This window comes from Magnolia sinica, chromosome 4, assembly GCF_029962835.1.
Source record: "Magnolia sinica isolate HGM2019 chromosome 4, MsV1, whole genome shotgun sequence".
NCBI lineage: Eukaryota > Viridiplantae > Streptophyta > Magnoliopsida > Magnoliales > Magnoliaceae > Magnolia > Magnolia sinica.
Window position 1 is genome coordinate 103,417,416 of NC_080576.1, and position 17,809 is coordinate 103,435,224.

Here is a 17,809-nt window from a genome sequence, read left to right on the forward strand (position 1 = left end):
TTAGGATCATACCTTAAAATGATCCGAGAAAAGCGATGAAAGTGGGCCCTATAGGGTCCTGCCCGGATGAATTACCGTCCGAGCGAGGGTAGGACGCAATCCGAGTCCCCTTTACTCTTGCCTCGATAGTAAAGAGGTTTGCTTAGCCCACAAACGCATGTACAGTTGGGCTAATGCACGTGCTACTACAAATGCCAATGTGGCAGACATGTGAAATATCCAAGCCATTCATCAGGTGGACCTCACTGCCTAGACGTTACTTGCTAGAGATGAAGATGGGGCACCTGGTAAGTGTGTCAAAATATTAGAAAATAGTGGATGAGTTTTTTTTTAAAAGGTTGGATAATTTTTTACCACTTTATATTTGTCCAGTTAATTATGGCGCACCTAAGTAGTGCATCAAACTGATTATTAGAACATGGAATCTACATAGTTGTATCCTTTCAACAGATGGCTTGGATATTACAGATGTGTACCATGGTGGCATATGTAGTGGCATGTTCATTAGCTGACTCATGTGCATAAGGGAGTTTTGTTTTTGGAATAGGAAACGTACGACAGTTTTCTGGTAACGCCTCAGTGATTGTCGTTCTCAGGCCCCATCTACTTCCCGATACAGTCAGTTGTGAAGAAAGATGAAGGATACACACCCACATTTAGAATGGTGCATGATGTTTATGATTTAATTTGGCTATTTTATTATTTTCTTAATTATGTAATTCTTTTAAAGTACGCTGAGAACGGGTATGTTGAAAATTTAGACTTGACACTAGCTAGCTGAGTAGGTTTGCTCGAATTTATGGTTGGCTAGATTCCTTGGGATTACCTCGGGGTTGAGAGATCATGGAATCTATCATTTTGAATAACTCTGCCGATTGGCATGTAACCGCAGGATCTGAGTGAGGGTCTTCCTGATATATATATATAAAAAAAAGAATTGGTTAGGCACCCTTTTTTTGCCCAGTCTTTACTCTACGGGGTATATAACTTTTGAGGAAATCTCAATTTATAACGTCGTTATGCATCTAGATAGAAAAAATGGTTATCCATCGCCTTTATATAGTCAGCGAAAAAGAATAGTACGAATAGTATCAGAGGTCCGGGCTCATTATTAAATCTTCTATGCGACCAGTTTCCTGGTGCTTCATGGGACAAACAATCGTAGTCCCCCCTTCCTCTAATCTAACCCTACGTTGCTTGCCCAGGCCTGTCAGCATAATAAGAGAATGAGGGAGCTAATCTACTTGCTTGTGCAGGTGATGATAGCACGACTGGAGCACGTTAAAGGAGCAACAATATTCATTGACTTGATGAATTCTTCTTCAGCCACCTAACGATAATTATCGAAAGCTCTGGTAGCTCCTTTGCTTGCTACATCCAAGAAGGATTTCATGTTGTTGTTCCCTTCTGTTGGCTTGGCGTTGCGACAACACCTAGTTAGCCTTTAGTTAAGAGCATCAACAAATGGAGTGGTCAAAAGCTTATTAAAGTCCCTAGAGCACATATTTAGAGAGCTACTTCGCATAGTCCTTCAAGAGGACCGAGTAGGTAGAAATAGAAAGACTCATAACCCAACTTTTCGAGGTCAAGAAACTCTAAATAGGCATACATAATAAAGAAAATGATGTAGAAAATAGAAAAAGTAAGAATACAAGGGATGATAATGATGTATCAAAAATGTGTGAAATGAAATGTGTTCTGAGCGTGACTGAGATGTGAAAAGAAAAACGAAAATTGAAAATTATTTTTATTCAAAAGGGATGGTCAGACGTTCCTAATTCTGACCCTACTCTCAAAACGGCTGACTTTTTGAATAGGACAAAGCCTCGTCGTTGGCATGTGATTTTTCAAATGTTCTTGAAGAAGAGTTTCTACCTTGACCTATCTCTCTAGCTTACATATGTCATGCCCCAAATTTTGAGTATAGAGTGTGCACCCTCATATTCGAGTTTTGAGTCGTAAATCCTATATTATGTACTTAACTCATTCCATTATACAATTACTTAGAAGCAAAAGTAATATTCATTTTACATTCCAATTAGGTTCATTCACAGTCATTCGCATGAAATGATTTAAGCATCAACATCTGTCTGTTCTCAACATCTATAAACATTGAATAAATTAGGCACTATTTGTCAGTCAATACAACATACTAATGAGTACTTGCTACAGACTTACAACAATTCAAATAAAACCAATCAAATGCTTAAAATCATATAACTAATATCATCATTCATTATATATGAATCATACTATCCTAAAAAGTAAAATTCTAATTAAATAATTAGAAATGATCCAAATGCAGTTAGTTCCTCTTCTGATAAATACAGTCACATCTTACGTGGGTCGTGCACCAGTTCAACCACTTCTTGTTCATGCGGTCAACTCATAAGCTAATTGCTAATCTGTATGGCTTTTTCATCAATAAAAATTTAAGCTGGCCAGGCTTAGTGAAAAAACTTAGCATGTTCATGCTTATTGAAATTAAGATATAACAGAAATATAATATACACAATGATATGGATGCAAATAATATATGAATGCATCAGATGGGATGATCGTCCATCTACTTGCATTGGAGATCGTCAACCTGCATCCACTCATTGGTAGGCTTCAACTTTTCGGTATGCTTGGGCATAGCCCGCATCTAGTACCGTTCTACCATGATCGACATTTCTTCCAGAAAGGGCTCCACAGGATTGACAATGCAATGTGTCTGTATGAATACATTATTTTCATAATTGTTATAGTTACTTGTCTTGATCAAAATATTCATATATGAATTTAACGTACAATTATTATAATTAATGCAATTTGGCATGTATTTGCATGCGATTCACCTTAGCATACATTCACAATAGTTAAATTAACAATATCATAATAAAACACTCTAATCAGTATATCAATCAATCAAACCATCACAAATAATTTATTTTAATTCTAATAAATCATGAGACATATTGGGTTACTCACTTGGATCTACTAGTGAAGAATCCACAAGATGATCAGATTGATTTGAATTAAAAAATCCTATCAGTTATATCCATAACATTGTTATTCATCCAGTTATATTACATGGTGGGGCCCACCTTTAATTATCATCGTAGGTGATCAAACCTTAAATAACCAAATAATTGAAATAATATGTTCATTAAATTCAATTATCAAAAATCAAAATTTTAAAAATTCTATTCAAACAACTATCAATTGATGCCGTTGAATCGAGAAAATATTTTTTAAGGCACACATATCGTTAGACCGAATTTAACCAATTTAGACAGATCTACACCCATCATTGCCCACTCATTGATTAAACACTAGATAAGACCCATAGATTTACTAATTTGAACCATTCATATGGTTATTTACATTTATATTTTAAAATTGAATGACAAATGATTTATTGGGGTGATCCACCGAATAATTGGATCATCCAGATTTTTTAGGTCTTGACATATTTTGTCTATATATATTGGATGAATGGCGTGAATCTAACCACATACATTAATGGCCCATCTCGACTTTCTACGCCAAGTAATATAAACATTTGCACAAAAATCTAAGCTTTCCTTATTAAACACTTCCATATCTAACTAGTGTGGCCCGTCCGATAGTCAGATTGATATGAAAGTTAGGCCTCTTATATATTTTGGCCATAGGAATCATATGATCTATATGGATATAATCTGATTTGACTAGATGCACACTAATCAATCTCTACGATAAGAAACTTTGCATGAAACTTTAGACTTTTATCATCTTTTACATCGTATCTACCCATAGATTAATGCAATGAATGTATGGCCGATCCACGTCGTTCATTGCATAAACCGAGTTAAATTACATTAAACGCATAAAAAATACTGAAAGGATGACAATAAACTTATCGAATTTAAGCTCTCTAAAATTCTCTCTCTCCATTTCTCAGTTGTCACAGGGTGACTTTTAGTTAATATATGAGTTGAAATAAAACTCTTCGTATGATACAGTTTGTTTGCAACATCTATAAGTAGACATCTATATCTTCAGTTAGTGAAAAGTGAGTCAGGTATTCGTCGATGTGCGGTGGGCCGACAATTCGTTTCCTCCATTCACTCGTGCCCTATTGTGTTCATGAGCTTTTTCTTCTCCTTTAGGGTCTGATATTTCTGCTTTCCATTCATACATGTCGATGTGACCTTATGAACGGGTTAGATGATAAATAAACATCACCGTGGGCCCTATGAATTTCAATGGTAGATTTCATTATCAACACTTGTTATTATAGTTTGGTCCACTTTGAGCTTTGGATATACTTCAATTTTGGGATCATGCGTGAAATGAGCTGTCAAAACGGATGAACAGGACACTTACGTCTAAGTTTGTGCTATTAGCATATTGAGTTAGTACGCAATTTCTTACGTACCGAGTTACTCAGTAAGCTATTGTCGTACTGAGTAAACTCAGTTGGGCCCACCTTGACTGTATGTGGTCTATCCACGCCGTCCATCCATTTTTCCATCTAATTTAAGGGGTTGAACCCAAAATTGAATCATATCCAAAGATCAAGTGGATCACACCACAGGAAATAGTGGGGATAGTGATTTCCACCGTTAAAACCTTGCTAGGCCCCACGGTGATGTTTATTTGTCATCCAACCTGTTCATAAGATCACACAGACATGGATGAATGGAAAACACAAACATAAGCTTCATCCAAAGCTTCTGCGGCCCCTGAGAAATTTTCACCGGTAGAAGTTCAATTCAATTGTTTCCTGTGGTGTTATCCATTTAAACGTAGTATATATTTCATTTTGGGGCTCAAGCCCTAAAATTACCTGGGAAAATGGATGGATGGAGTGGATAAAATACATAAATGATGGTGGACCTCACAGAGTTTACTCGGTACGCTAACCGTGGTGAGTTACTCACTACGCAATTCGCTTCCGTATGCAAGGCTTCCAAGTAAAGGGGTGCGGATTGGCTGGTGTACCTCACACCAGCTATATAGCTGTTGTATTGACGTCAGTAAGTTCTGTGGGTCTGATCATGAATTATGTGTTATATCCAAACCGTCAATCCATTTGGAGAGCTCGTCTTGAGGCTTAATACAAAAAATAAGATAGATCTAACTATCAAGTGGACCATACTGCAAAAAGCAGTGGAAAATTGAACGTCTACCATTGAAACCCTTTTCGGGGTCACAGAAGTTTTGGATCAATATGAAATTTGTTTTTCCTCTTCATTCAGGTCTTTGTGACCTTATGAATAGATTGGATGGAAAATAAACGTTATGGTGGACCCTACGAATTTTTTAATGATGAAATTCATTATCTTCGCTGCTATTCATGGTGTGGTCCAAATGATCTTTGGATATGATTCATTTTTTGAATAATTCTCTAAAATGATCTCTAAAAACAGATGAACGGTGTAGATATAATAAATACATCACTGTGAGGCCATGTAACTTTGATCTCCTTTGAACCATTGGTACAACTTTATATTTGTTCAGTTAATTGTGGCCCACCTAAGTAGTGTATCAAACTGATTATTAGAACATGGAATCTACATTGTTGTATCCTTTCAACAGATGACTTGGATATTACAGATGTCTACTATGGTGGTATATGTAGTGGCATGTTCATTAGCTAACTTGTAACGCCCCCGAAATTCAAGGATCGAATAGGAACTCGGCTCCCAAATTCCCGGGTACCACGTATGCCCTAATGGGCTCCAGATTTCAATGCATTTGGGTGATTTCATAAGTAATGGAGAGTTTAGCAAGACATGAAGCATAAATAAGTCATAAGACAGTATCAAGTGCCACTAAATGAATATATATATATCTAAACCACAAATCTAAAAGTATCCAAACAGGGAACTAGGCCCACCCATACATATGTCTCAAAGTGACTGGGGCCCTAGCCCAATCCCCGTGATCTCCAAACTCGGTCTAAAAAGATCCACCATAAGTCTAGTAGTGTGCTTGCTCCTCTTCATCGCCCATGCCGGCATCCTCCAGCGCATCTAGCTCCATCAACCCTGCATCTATAACGTGTTCTGGTTGGTGTTTTAGAACACCATCCCAAAGTGGGAGTGAGTAGCTAACTCAGTGGTACCATTAGCAATAGGTGTACAATTTATTATACATATGATACATTTAATGAACAACAAATATCATAGAATCTTAAACACTATAGTTAATGCAAATGCATGATTATGATATGATGCATGCACCTCACAAAAACCAGCATTCCCTCAAGCAACAACATCTGATGTTCACAATGAAATAACACTCCCTCCAAAGCGACTTCGACTGCATAATCGCCAACAATATAAATGCAATGCTGTGGAACGTGCTAGTCAGGTTGATTAGTTAAGTCCATTCATCCAGAAAGTTGGGGAAACTGGAATACCCCAATGGAGTTATTATCCTTAACTTGATCGTGCGGCTCAATGACCATGGTCATGTAACTCTCGCAATCCTTAGCCCTTTATTGGGGTCGTCAATCCCGAACAAAATAAAACATGGATGAAATCAAATTGGAACTTAGATGTCCCACTCACGGTCACTGTAGGGAGGTCGTTATCCCAACACAGGCCAATAGTACGAGTACAGTGTCCCATACCACCGTTCCCAGCTCACAAGTCTAAATGCTCAATGGACACTATGGGGAGGCTTGTCACCTCGGCGTAGGCCGACAACACAGGCATAGTGTCTCATACCACCATCCCTGGCTCGTGAGACTTTGTGGGCCATAAATTATATTTTAAAATGGGTGCAATGGTCTTAGGGTACTTTGGGTTCATATAGGCGTGATCAAACAAGGTTAACATACCATGATGGTCGACTAATGGTCAGTATGCCCCGACGGGCTGAACTATAACTAATCAGCCTGAGAACATGATCTCGAGTAGTTCAACTACGGCCAACAACCTATAGTTCAACTATCAAGCCAGATTCACTTAGGGACAGGTCTAATAAGGACCGCCCAGATAATTTCAGGTAATTGGCCAATTTATAGGGAAATTATGCATTATACACACCAATCACGACATCCATACATACATTTCACATCAGGCAGATATAGTTGTAGCAAAATCAATGCATGGGCAGCTCCATAGACAAGTTTTATTTCATTTACAGGTTCTACACAATATGTTCCAGCTCATATAATTATATGGATAGTCATATAGCGAAGCACCTAGAATAAATTTTCAAAAGATTATCATGCATTTTACGGTTCAATTATACACTACAATCCAGACAAGTGAATCGACCAATTCGGCACTTCTTCATCATTACATGTCCACAACAAAGCATGCTCAACTACAAGTTTAGAGACTCATAAAATTAAACATTTAACAACTATTTTCAGTAAAACATGTTAGCATGTTGGGCATAGTTAGGACTAAACTAAAAGAAACACAATTAATCATCAGCAAATTAGGAAAATCCACAATTTTGAAACCAATAAAGCATGCACATCAGCGATTTAGTTTAATTAAAGGTTTGGGATTAAGTCCTTTCCCATAAATTTTAAAAATCTCTCATTTGTCACCTTAGTTATGCCTAAAAAGGAAAATCCAACCACATGTACCAACATACACCAAACACGTTCGTTAAACCTATACTAGGCACGATAACCAGCCACCTAAAGGTAATAGTACTCCTCAATTAAACTTAGCCAGAAGTTGCTAAGATTGTCCTAGCGCCACCGGGTCCGCAAGTTCGAGATGTCGGAGCCTTACATTGCATAGAATGGAGGTAAGACACATGCATGTTGCAAAAATCGAAGAAGATGTGCCTGGGAACCCTATCTTACCTTAGATGGGATGGAATTCCACTCTAACAATGATAGGAGTCGGCGTGGAGAGGAGAAGGTGCCGGGATTTTAATATCCCAAGCTCCAAGCTCTCATGCACCCACCAAAAGCCCCTTTCTCTCTCCTCTCTTGCTCTCTCTCTCTCTCTCTCAGCTGCTAGAGTTATAGGGGAGAGAGAGAGAGAGAGATGGATGGACTTTTATATGTCAAGAATTATTTTAGTTGGCCCTAAGGTTTAGAGAAATTCTCATAATGGCCCTATGAGGCCCATTTCAAGCTATTGGGGCTGCTCTAATGCCCCCTGGCCCATCTAATCTATGAGATAGGTGCCCCATGGTCCGATGGAGGGTTAGGTAAAGTTTGATCGCAAACGAATGTGGGGTTTTACCGCAGCGGCTCGATTTGTGATCAACGGTCACCGTTCTACGATCAATGGTCAGATTTTGTGGACAAGTGCAAAGAAATATCTTCGACCTATTGTACAAATTTGGGTGAAAATCCGACGGTTGAAATGCCCTAATTTATTACTCTAAGTGGCGGGGCCATGCCATTTGCTTTAAAATTCAGATTTTAAGCATGTGCTAAGGCGAGTTGCACTTTACAAGTGATGACTTGACAGCGTGAATCATCTATTTTCAGGCGTCAGTTGAGTCTATCATTCACAATGGACCACAAGTCCAATGGGACGAACATTACTCTATAATTTTGAAACTAACGGCCCCACTAACGAGCGGTCTAGAGCTTGTTTGGGTAATCGGGGTATTTCTGGAATAAATTGAGTAGGAAAATTTCTTGGGCACAATTGTTGAGGTATAAATTAACTAAATTCATAGTATGACCTATTCAAAATTAGCAAAAATGGTGATTCAATCATGATCACCCTAAACCGTCAGTTTGGGGCTAAAAGAGTAACTGGGTTGATTTGGTCCATTAGTCAAGATCTGGGCCTTATCCGACTCAATTTTGTGTAGATCTTTTAATTTGGTTACGATTGTCTTGATTAATCAGTGGTAAGTCGGTTACATTTGGAACCTATGTGAATAAATCATGGGGTTGAACTCAATGCTTAAGTGATCAGTTGGATTCATTGGTTTTCTATAGTTGATCAATTTCACTTATATGGTTCTTTATCGGTACCAATCGCGTATAAGCTCTCCTCGAGCGTCAATGGTCCGTAAGTAATGACGTGAATAGTTATTAAAAAAATATTTAAAGGATTTTTGGCAAATCCCAAAATAGCGAAAATTCGAGGTGTTACATGACTTGTGCACATTAGGGAGTTTTGTTTTTTGAATAGGAAACGTACGACAGTTTTCTGGTAACGCCTCAGTGATTGCTATTCTCAGGCCCCATTTACTTCCCGATATAGCCAGTCGTGAAGAAAGATGAAGGATACACACCCACATTTAGAATGGTGCATGATGTTTATGATTTGATTTAATTATTTTATTATTTTCTTAATTGTGTAATTCTTTTAAAGTATGCTGAGAACGGGTATGTTGAAAATTTAGAGTTGCCACTAGCTAGCTGAGTAGGTTTGCTCAAATTTATGGTTGGCTAGATTCCGTGGGATTACCTCAGGGTTGAGATATCATAAAATCTATCATTTTGAATAACTCTGGCGATTGGTATGTAACCGGGGGATTTAAGTGATTGTTTTTGTGATAAGAAAAAAAAAAGAAATGGTTAGTGCCTTCTTTTGCCCGGTCTTTACTCTACGGGGTATATAACTTTTGAGGAAATTTCAATTCTATAACGTCGTTATGCATCTAGCTAAAAAAAAATGGTTAATCATCGCCTTTATATAGTCAGCGAAAAAGAATAGTACGAATAGTAGCAGGGGTCGAGGCTCATTGTTAAATCTTCTATACGACCAGTTTCCTAGCGCTTCATGGGACGAACAATTGTAGTCCCCCTTCCCTCTAATCTAGCCCTACGTTACTTGCCCAGGCCTGTCGGCATAATTAAAGTATGAGGGAGCTAATCTACTTGCTTGTGCAGACAATGATAACATGACTAGAGTGCGTTAGAGGAGCAACGATATTCATTGGCTTGATGAATTCTTCTTCGGTAACCCAACGATAGTTGTTGAAAACTCTGGTAGCTCTTTTGCTCACTACATCCAAGAGGGATTCCATGTTGTCGTTCCCTTTCGTTGGTCTGGCGTTGCGACAACACTTATGAGTGTTAGTCTTTAGTTCAGAGCGTCAACAAATGGAGTGGTCAAAAGCTTATTAAAATCACTGTAGCACATCATTCAGGGAGCTATTTCGCATAGTCCTTTAAGAGGACTGGGTAGGTAGAAATAGAAAGACTCCTAGCCCAACTTTTCAAGGTCAAGAGACTCTAAATAGGCATACATAATAAAGAAAATGATGCAGAAAATAGAAAAAGAAAGAATACTAGGGATGATAATGATGTATTAAAAATATATAAAATGGAATGTGTTCTGAGCGTGACTAAGATATGAGAAGAAAAAAGAAAATCGAAAATTATTTTTATTCAAAAAGGTGGTCAGACGTCCTTAATTCTGACCCTACTCCCGATATGGCTAACTTTTTGAACAGGATAAAGCCTCGTTGTTAGCATGTGATTTTTCAAATGTTCTCGAAGAAGAGTTTCCACCTTGGTCTCTCTAGCTTACTATATGTCATGCCCCGAAATTTGAATATAGAGTGTACACCCTCATACTCAAGTTTCGAGTCGTAACTCATATATTATATACTTAATTCATTCCATTATACAATTACTTAAAGGTAAAAGTAATATTCATTTTACATCCAATTAGGTTCATTCACAATCATTCGCATGAAATGATTTAAGCATCAACATCCGTCTATTCTCAACATCCATAAACATTCAATAAATTAGGCACCATTTGTCAGTCAATACAACATAACAATGAGTACTTGCTATAGATCTACAACAATTCAAATAAAACCAATCAAATGCTTAAAATCATATAACTAATATCATCATTCATTGTATATGGATCATACTATCCTAAAAAGTAAAATTCTAATTGAATAATTAGGAACGGTCCAAATGCAGTTAGTTCCTCTACTGATAAATAGAGTCACGTCTCACGTGGGTCATGCACCAGTTTAATCACTTCTTGTTCATGCGGTCAACTCATAAGCTAATTGCTCATCTGTATGGCTTTTTTATCAATAAAAATTTAAGCTGGCCAGGCTCTGTGAAAAAACCTAGCATGTTCATGCTTATTGAAATTAAGATATAATAGAAATAGAGTATACATAATGATATAGATGCAAATAATGTATGAATGCATCAGATGGGATGATCGTCCATCTGCTTGGGTTGGAGATCGTTAACCTGCATCTACCCGTTGGGTAGGCTTCAACCTTTCAGTAGGCTTGGGCATAGCCTACATCTAGTACTGCTTTACTATGATCGACATTTCTTTCAGGGAGGGCCCCACAGGATTGACAATGTAATGTGTTTGTATGAATGCATTATTTTCATAATTGTTATAGTTACTTGTCTTGATTAGAACATTCATATATGAATTTAACGTATAATTATTATAATTAATGCAATTTGGCATAGATTAGTATGCGATTCACCGTAGCATACATTTGCAGTAGTTAAATTAACAATATCATAATAAAACACTCTAATCAGTACATCAATCAATCAAACCATCATAAATAATTTATTTTAATTCTAATGAATCATGATACACATTGGGTTACTCACTTGATCTACTAGTGAAGAATCCACAAGATGATTAGATTAATTTGAATTCAAAAATCCTATCAATTATATTTATAACATTATATTTCATAGTGGACGCACCTTTAATTATCATCCTAGGTGGTCAAACTTTAAATAACCAAATAATTGAAATAATATATTCATTAAATTCAATTATCAAAATTCAAAATTTTAAAAATTCTATTCAAACAACTATCAATTGATGCTGTTGAGTCGAAAAAATACATTTTAAGGTACACATATCGTTAGACCGAATTTAACCAATTTAGACAAATGTACATGTATCATTGCTCATTCATTGATCAAACATAAGAAAAGACCCATGGATTTTCTAATCTGAACCATTCATATGCTTATTTATATCTACATTCTGAAATTGAATGACAAATGATTTATTAGGGTGGCCCACCGAATGATTGGATCCTCCAGATTTTTTAGGTCTTGGCATATTTTACCTACACACATTGGATGAATGTCGTAGATCTAACCACATACACCGATGACCCATCTCAACCTTCTACGCCAAGTGATATAAACACTTATACAGAAATCTGAGCTTTTTTTATTAAACACTTCCATATCTAACTAGTGTGGCCAGTCCGATGGTCAGATTGATCTGAAAGTTAGGGCCCTTGTATATTTTGGCCATACGGATTGTAGATCCGTACGGATATAATCTGATTTGACTAGATGCACACCTATAATAAGAAATGTTGTATGAAATTTTAGACTTTTATCATCTTTTACATCGTATCTGCCTACATATCAATGCAGGAATGTGTGGCCGATCCATGCCGTTTATTATATAAATTGAGTCAAATTACATTGAATGCATAAAAAAATATTGAAAGTATGACAATAAACTTATCGAATTTATGCTCTCCAACATTCTCTCTCTCTCTCTCCCTTTCTTAGTTGTCACAGAGTGACTTTTAGTTAATATATGAGTTGAAATAAAACTTCTCGTACAACACGGTTTGTGATACTTATCATGCTTTTGTTATTGCAACATCTATAGGCAAACATCCATATCTTCAGTTAGTGAAAGTGAGTCAGGTATTCGTCGATGTGCGGTGGGCCAACAATTCGTTTCCTTCATTCTCTCATGCCTTACTATGTTCATGAGTTTTTTCTTCTCCTTTGGGGACTGATTCCTGGATAAACCCAAGTTTATAGGGTATGTGATCTCTTGATCAAGCCTATTTACTGCATCAAATGGGCGCTTAGGTTCTATTTTTTCTTTTTTGGCCGGTTTCCAACATTTCTTAAAGTGTATGGTTTTTAACGGGGGTTGATTATTGATTCTTATTTTGAGTTTTAAGACCAGGATTTCTTGATCAGATTCGGTAATTGTATCTAAAACGGGTCGATGGTTATGTCGCTTGGTTCGACTAACCATTCATTTGTTATTGAGGAGCTTAGGGGTGGTATTATAGAAATCTAGTCAAAAGATTCAGGAGTAGGTTCTCTCATAATTTAGGTGAGATGTCTACAATCTCAATTAATGTCATGTTATGTTTTCTCTCTCATTACTAGTAGGTTGATGAGTAACATATATGTTTTGACCTTGTGTCCATAACTCCAAACAAATTTATAGGTTTAAATCTAAATGTATTTAAGCAAACTTCATGTGAAAGTGAGATTTTCTTCCATATATTTTAATGTATTATGATAAGATACATCTTGACTCTAACATTAAACAAGGGATATTAAAAATAACAATCTTACATTCAGTGTTTTAACTCATCTCATTGATTGTATAGGAGTTACATTAGTCATTCGTGTTCAAAGCAAAAGAACTAAATTATTGAAGGTTGAAATCATTATTAGAATAAATGTTCTTTTAGTCCAATAAATTATATATTTTCTTCATTAATAGTTTGATTATTTCTCATCGTTATTGTGTATACTTGGAATGTAATTGATTGTGACAGATTCATTGGATGACTTCATTGAGGTCTTTATATTATTAGAGAATAAAGTAAGATAAGTTCAATAAGAAATACATTGTGAAGCTTAGTTTATTCGATTATTTATAAACTTATAATACTATCATTGCTAGTGAATAAGTTAAGATAGTTTAATCTATGGGCCCATATATATGATGTGACTATTGTGTATATGGTGAGTTTCTACCATGAAATATTGTTCTCACATATATACGTGTGAATGTGTATACATTGACCGGATATAGGGAGTTAAGTTGAATCTCACTGATTGGTATTGACTTGCACTTTTTATTCTTGTTATGCTTTTCCTCAAACTTGAAAAAACGTAAGTTTTATGAAGATTCAGTCAATTGTTTTAATTCACCAATATGTAAGCCTCTTAAGTGGACCATGGTAAATTGGGTGATCAATTATATTCTCATGAGTATTATGATTCTCAAAAAAGAATTTATGACATTTATGAATTTATGATTCACAACAAATGATTTATGACCTTATATTTAGAAAACAAAAATATTGATCAAAATGATAGGCGAAAGCAATTTGGATTTAAACAATTGATGTCAAAATCATCGTATGCATTATTTTATAAAATTAATGGTTTTAATTTTTTTTTAAATGATCAATTATGGCCATGAGATATAGTGGACCTAGCATAATGAACAATGAGGCGGCATTTAGAAGGATATGTATGAGAACATGAGATTGTGTGATCATGTACATTCATGCAATGTACACGTATAAACTTTTAAACTTAGGTTGGTTTAGCTCAATTAAAGTTCCTATATACATGTTTAGGCAAGTATATTGTGGGTGTTGCTTGCAATTTAAGTAACGCACAATTATTATCATATAAGATCTCTCTATAACAAGGAATGCATAATAACAAATGTTCATGGGCCTATAAATACATGAGAGTAGCTTATGAAAGACCCACAAAAGTCACCTTAGCACACAGAGTAAAGACCCTAAAATAGTTGTTCAAAAAAAGAATGAGAAAGAAATAGCGAGTGTCAATCATCTCCTATTCTTCATAAAATGTGCATTTAAGTTGTATTAATTCATGCATACCTAGTAAATGAATCCAATTTGATTTGTGTCACTTTTGTCATGCACAAACACTTTTAATAATCCAATCGAAAGCTTTTATTTGTTGATTTTATTAACATGTATAGTGACCATATACAACCGTATAAAAATATGTAAATAAACAATTTATAATATTGGATTAGGTATTTCTACGTTTAGTTTATACCATATATATACATTTTTTTTTTATCTTCAATGATATACACAAGGGAGAAATATTTTAATCTTGTGGGTATCATTTTTCTGGTAAAACTCATCTTTATGATCATTTTTTGCATCTTCACCACCAATATCAGTCATCATCTTAATCGTCGTTATTGTCATTCATCGGAGCTCGGTGCCACTATCATCTCGAGTTTAACCAACAGATCACGATCTAATCTTCATTTTAAACGATTTCGCTGCCATTATTTTTAGCTATCAAAGTTCTTTTTAAATATGATAAACACTAGACCCAAAATTTTCATAATGTACATTGTTACATCAACCTTCTCGCCATCTACCGTTGCGACTGCTCTCCTATCACTTCGTTGGACGCTGCTATTGAGGCCTATTTCACCACCACCTTCTTGTTACATCTCTTCACATCATCTTTTATCGTCATGACTGACTCTATTATAGGTTCTAGTTCAACCGTTGTTTTAGTTTTACCCTCGATCCCTTTCACCCTTTTATCTTCACCATTTTGATTAGTCATGGATTATGCTAGTTTCTCAACTCTTCATAAGTGACAACTAATTAATTTGAAGACGTGAAATGATATTTGCTCTTAGTGCCAAAAATAAACTTTGTTTCATTAATGGTTCCTATTCACCACCACCACCAATTCTTCTAACTTTGCTATGTGGACCTGTTACGTTTGCATAGTTCTTTTTTTGGATTCTCTATACCCTTACTAAAAAACTTTCCAATAGTGTTGTTTACACATAATTCATCAAGCGTTTGAAATAAAAGTTATGGATGTACGACCGTGATGAGGGTCGAATATTGCATATTAGACCCCAGTTATTGCCTAATTTTACGTACATGATAATGGTTAATGTCATATTTTAATTGTGTTTTTATTGCAAGATGTAATCAGGAACGTGGATTGAAAAAAGAGTACTAAAAGCATGGATTTGACACTCTAAAGTTACCAAAGGAAGGGACGCACTCTAGAGAACGAAGAATGAAGAATTTACATGCCAGGGATCCGAGAAAATCAAGCCGTTCACGTTAAAGAGGCCCGAAATGGATGCAGAATGCAAGATCACATAGTTTCCGTCATCCGATTGGCTCGAAACTTCATATATGGCCTGGGGGCTATAAATTAACCATACACGTAAAAGTTTAGCTATTGGATATCTTGAGAAGTGGCCCAACGGCGAGATCAGCCCCTTAATTCATTAAGTGGGGCCCACCTACTATCTGGATATGCCTCAACTTTGGATTCAACGCCTTAAATGGGGATACCAATTAAATGGATGGATTAGATTTCTCAAGAACATCGCAGTGGACCCCACCCGAATAGAGTGTGCATAGTGCACAAGTGCACTAACCGTGCACGGCAAATGCGGAGACGGTTTGACCGTCTCTGACTGGAAAAAAAAAAGGAAAGAAGGAAATTTCCTCCTTCCTTTGTAATGAACGGACTGCGTCCGTTTTGTGGAAGCTGGTGGGCCACCTCCATCATCCGGACGGATTATCTAAGCCGTACATCATGTAGAGGGGCTCGAAAGAGTCGAACCCATGCTGACCGTTGGTGCCCATGTGTACACACGTGCTCGCTACAAAGGCCACAAACGGACTGCTCTGCAACATTCAAAAGTGATTTTATTGTGATTTCTTCTTTGGGCCGTGTCAATGGAAGTTCAAAACCATCCATTTTTTACTAAAATTTCGTCTTAAATCTAATGGATGGGGTGGATTTCCATGAAAATGCTTCTGTGGGGCCCACCGATCACGACAGCGAAAGAGTGCAAAAGCTTTCGCACATCCGTGAAAACTGACTTTTTCAGGCGGTTGTGGGTCACCATCTTTGATCATATGGCAGATCTGAACTGTTCATCGTGTATAGTAGTCAAAAATGTCCCAAGAGACGTTGATTTTATAGACATAATACAAGGAACGCGAGAGTTATAAAGCCCCGAACTTAGCTACGAAAAGGCTTTCGTTGCGCGTGCGATAGCTTTTAAAATTCGATTTCCACCACTCCAGCCACTCCAACAGCTATAAAAAGAGTTCTAAAACGTGGATGAGGGGAGCCAGAGCTTGGGGAGAGCCAGGGAGAGGAGAAAGAGCAGAAAGAGAAGAGAGAGAGGAAGGAAGAAGAGAGAGAAGGGAGATGTTTTTATTGTTTAAATCTTATAGTTCCTTCTTTTTATTTGATTTTATGGATTGCTAATCTTGTAGCTAGGGTTGAGATGAAGCTCCTAATTTGAATGACTCTTGTTTATGGTTGAATTCATCTTGACTTGATTGATTTGTTTCTTTCTCTAGTATGCTTAACTAAAATTTTCGTACTTCTCCATTCTATGAGCTTAACCAAAGTCTAGATGTGGATATTGTTTGGATTCTTATTCTAGGTGCTTGTGTCTGACCATGAACAGGTTTCTTATAGAGGAAGAAATAGGAATTTACATCTTTTCATGCCTGACCATAGATGGAAAGATGTGATCCTTATACTTTAAGGGATTATACATTGTATGCCCGACCAAGGACATAGAGTGTGCTTTATTTATTTTTATATCAATCTGAATTAAGGTGAATCAACAGGTAAAACAAGGGTCAGGATAATTAGGGGTGGATTCGAAAGTCTTAGTCTTCTCTTTGATTGAATTTTCCTTATTGCTCTCGGTTATTTCCTATAGATTTGTGATAGTTTAACTTAATAGTTTACTAAACCATTTGTTGGATTAGTTAAGAAGAGTCGTAAATTTCGAATTGTGACAACCAGTCCTCGTGGGAACAATCTCATAATACGTACTGTATCTACATCTGATTCGTATACTTGCGAGTTTAAAATCATTTAAATCAGATTGGTTTAAAATAAAACATCAGACCGACTATCTTTTTTTTTTATATGATTGTTTTAAATCTTTTCCCAAAAACTCATCATTTTTTAATTATAAAATACAGTAAAAAAGTACATTATTTAACCTTAAATAACAATTAGCTAATGATTCCAGCCGTTATCTTATAAAAGAAATTCTACCCCTGATTTGAAATGAATTCAACTATTATATCTTTA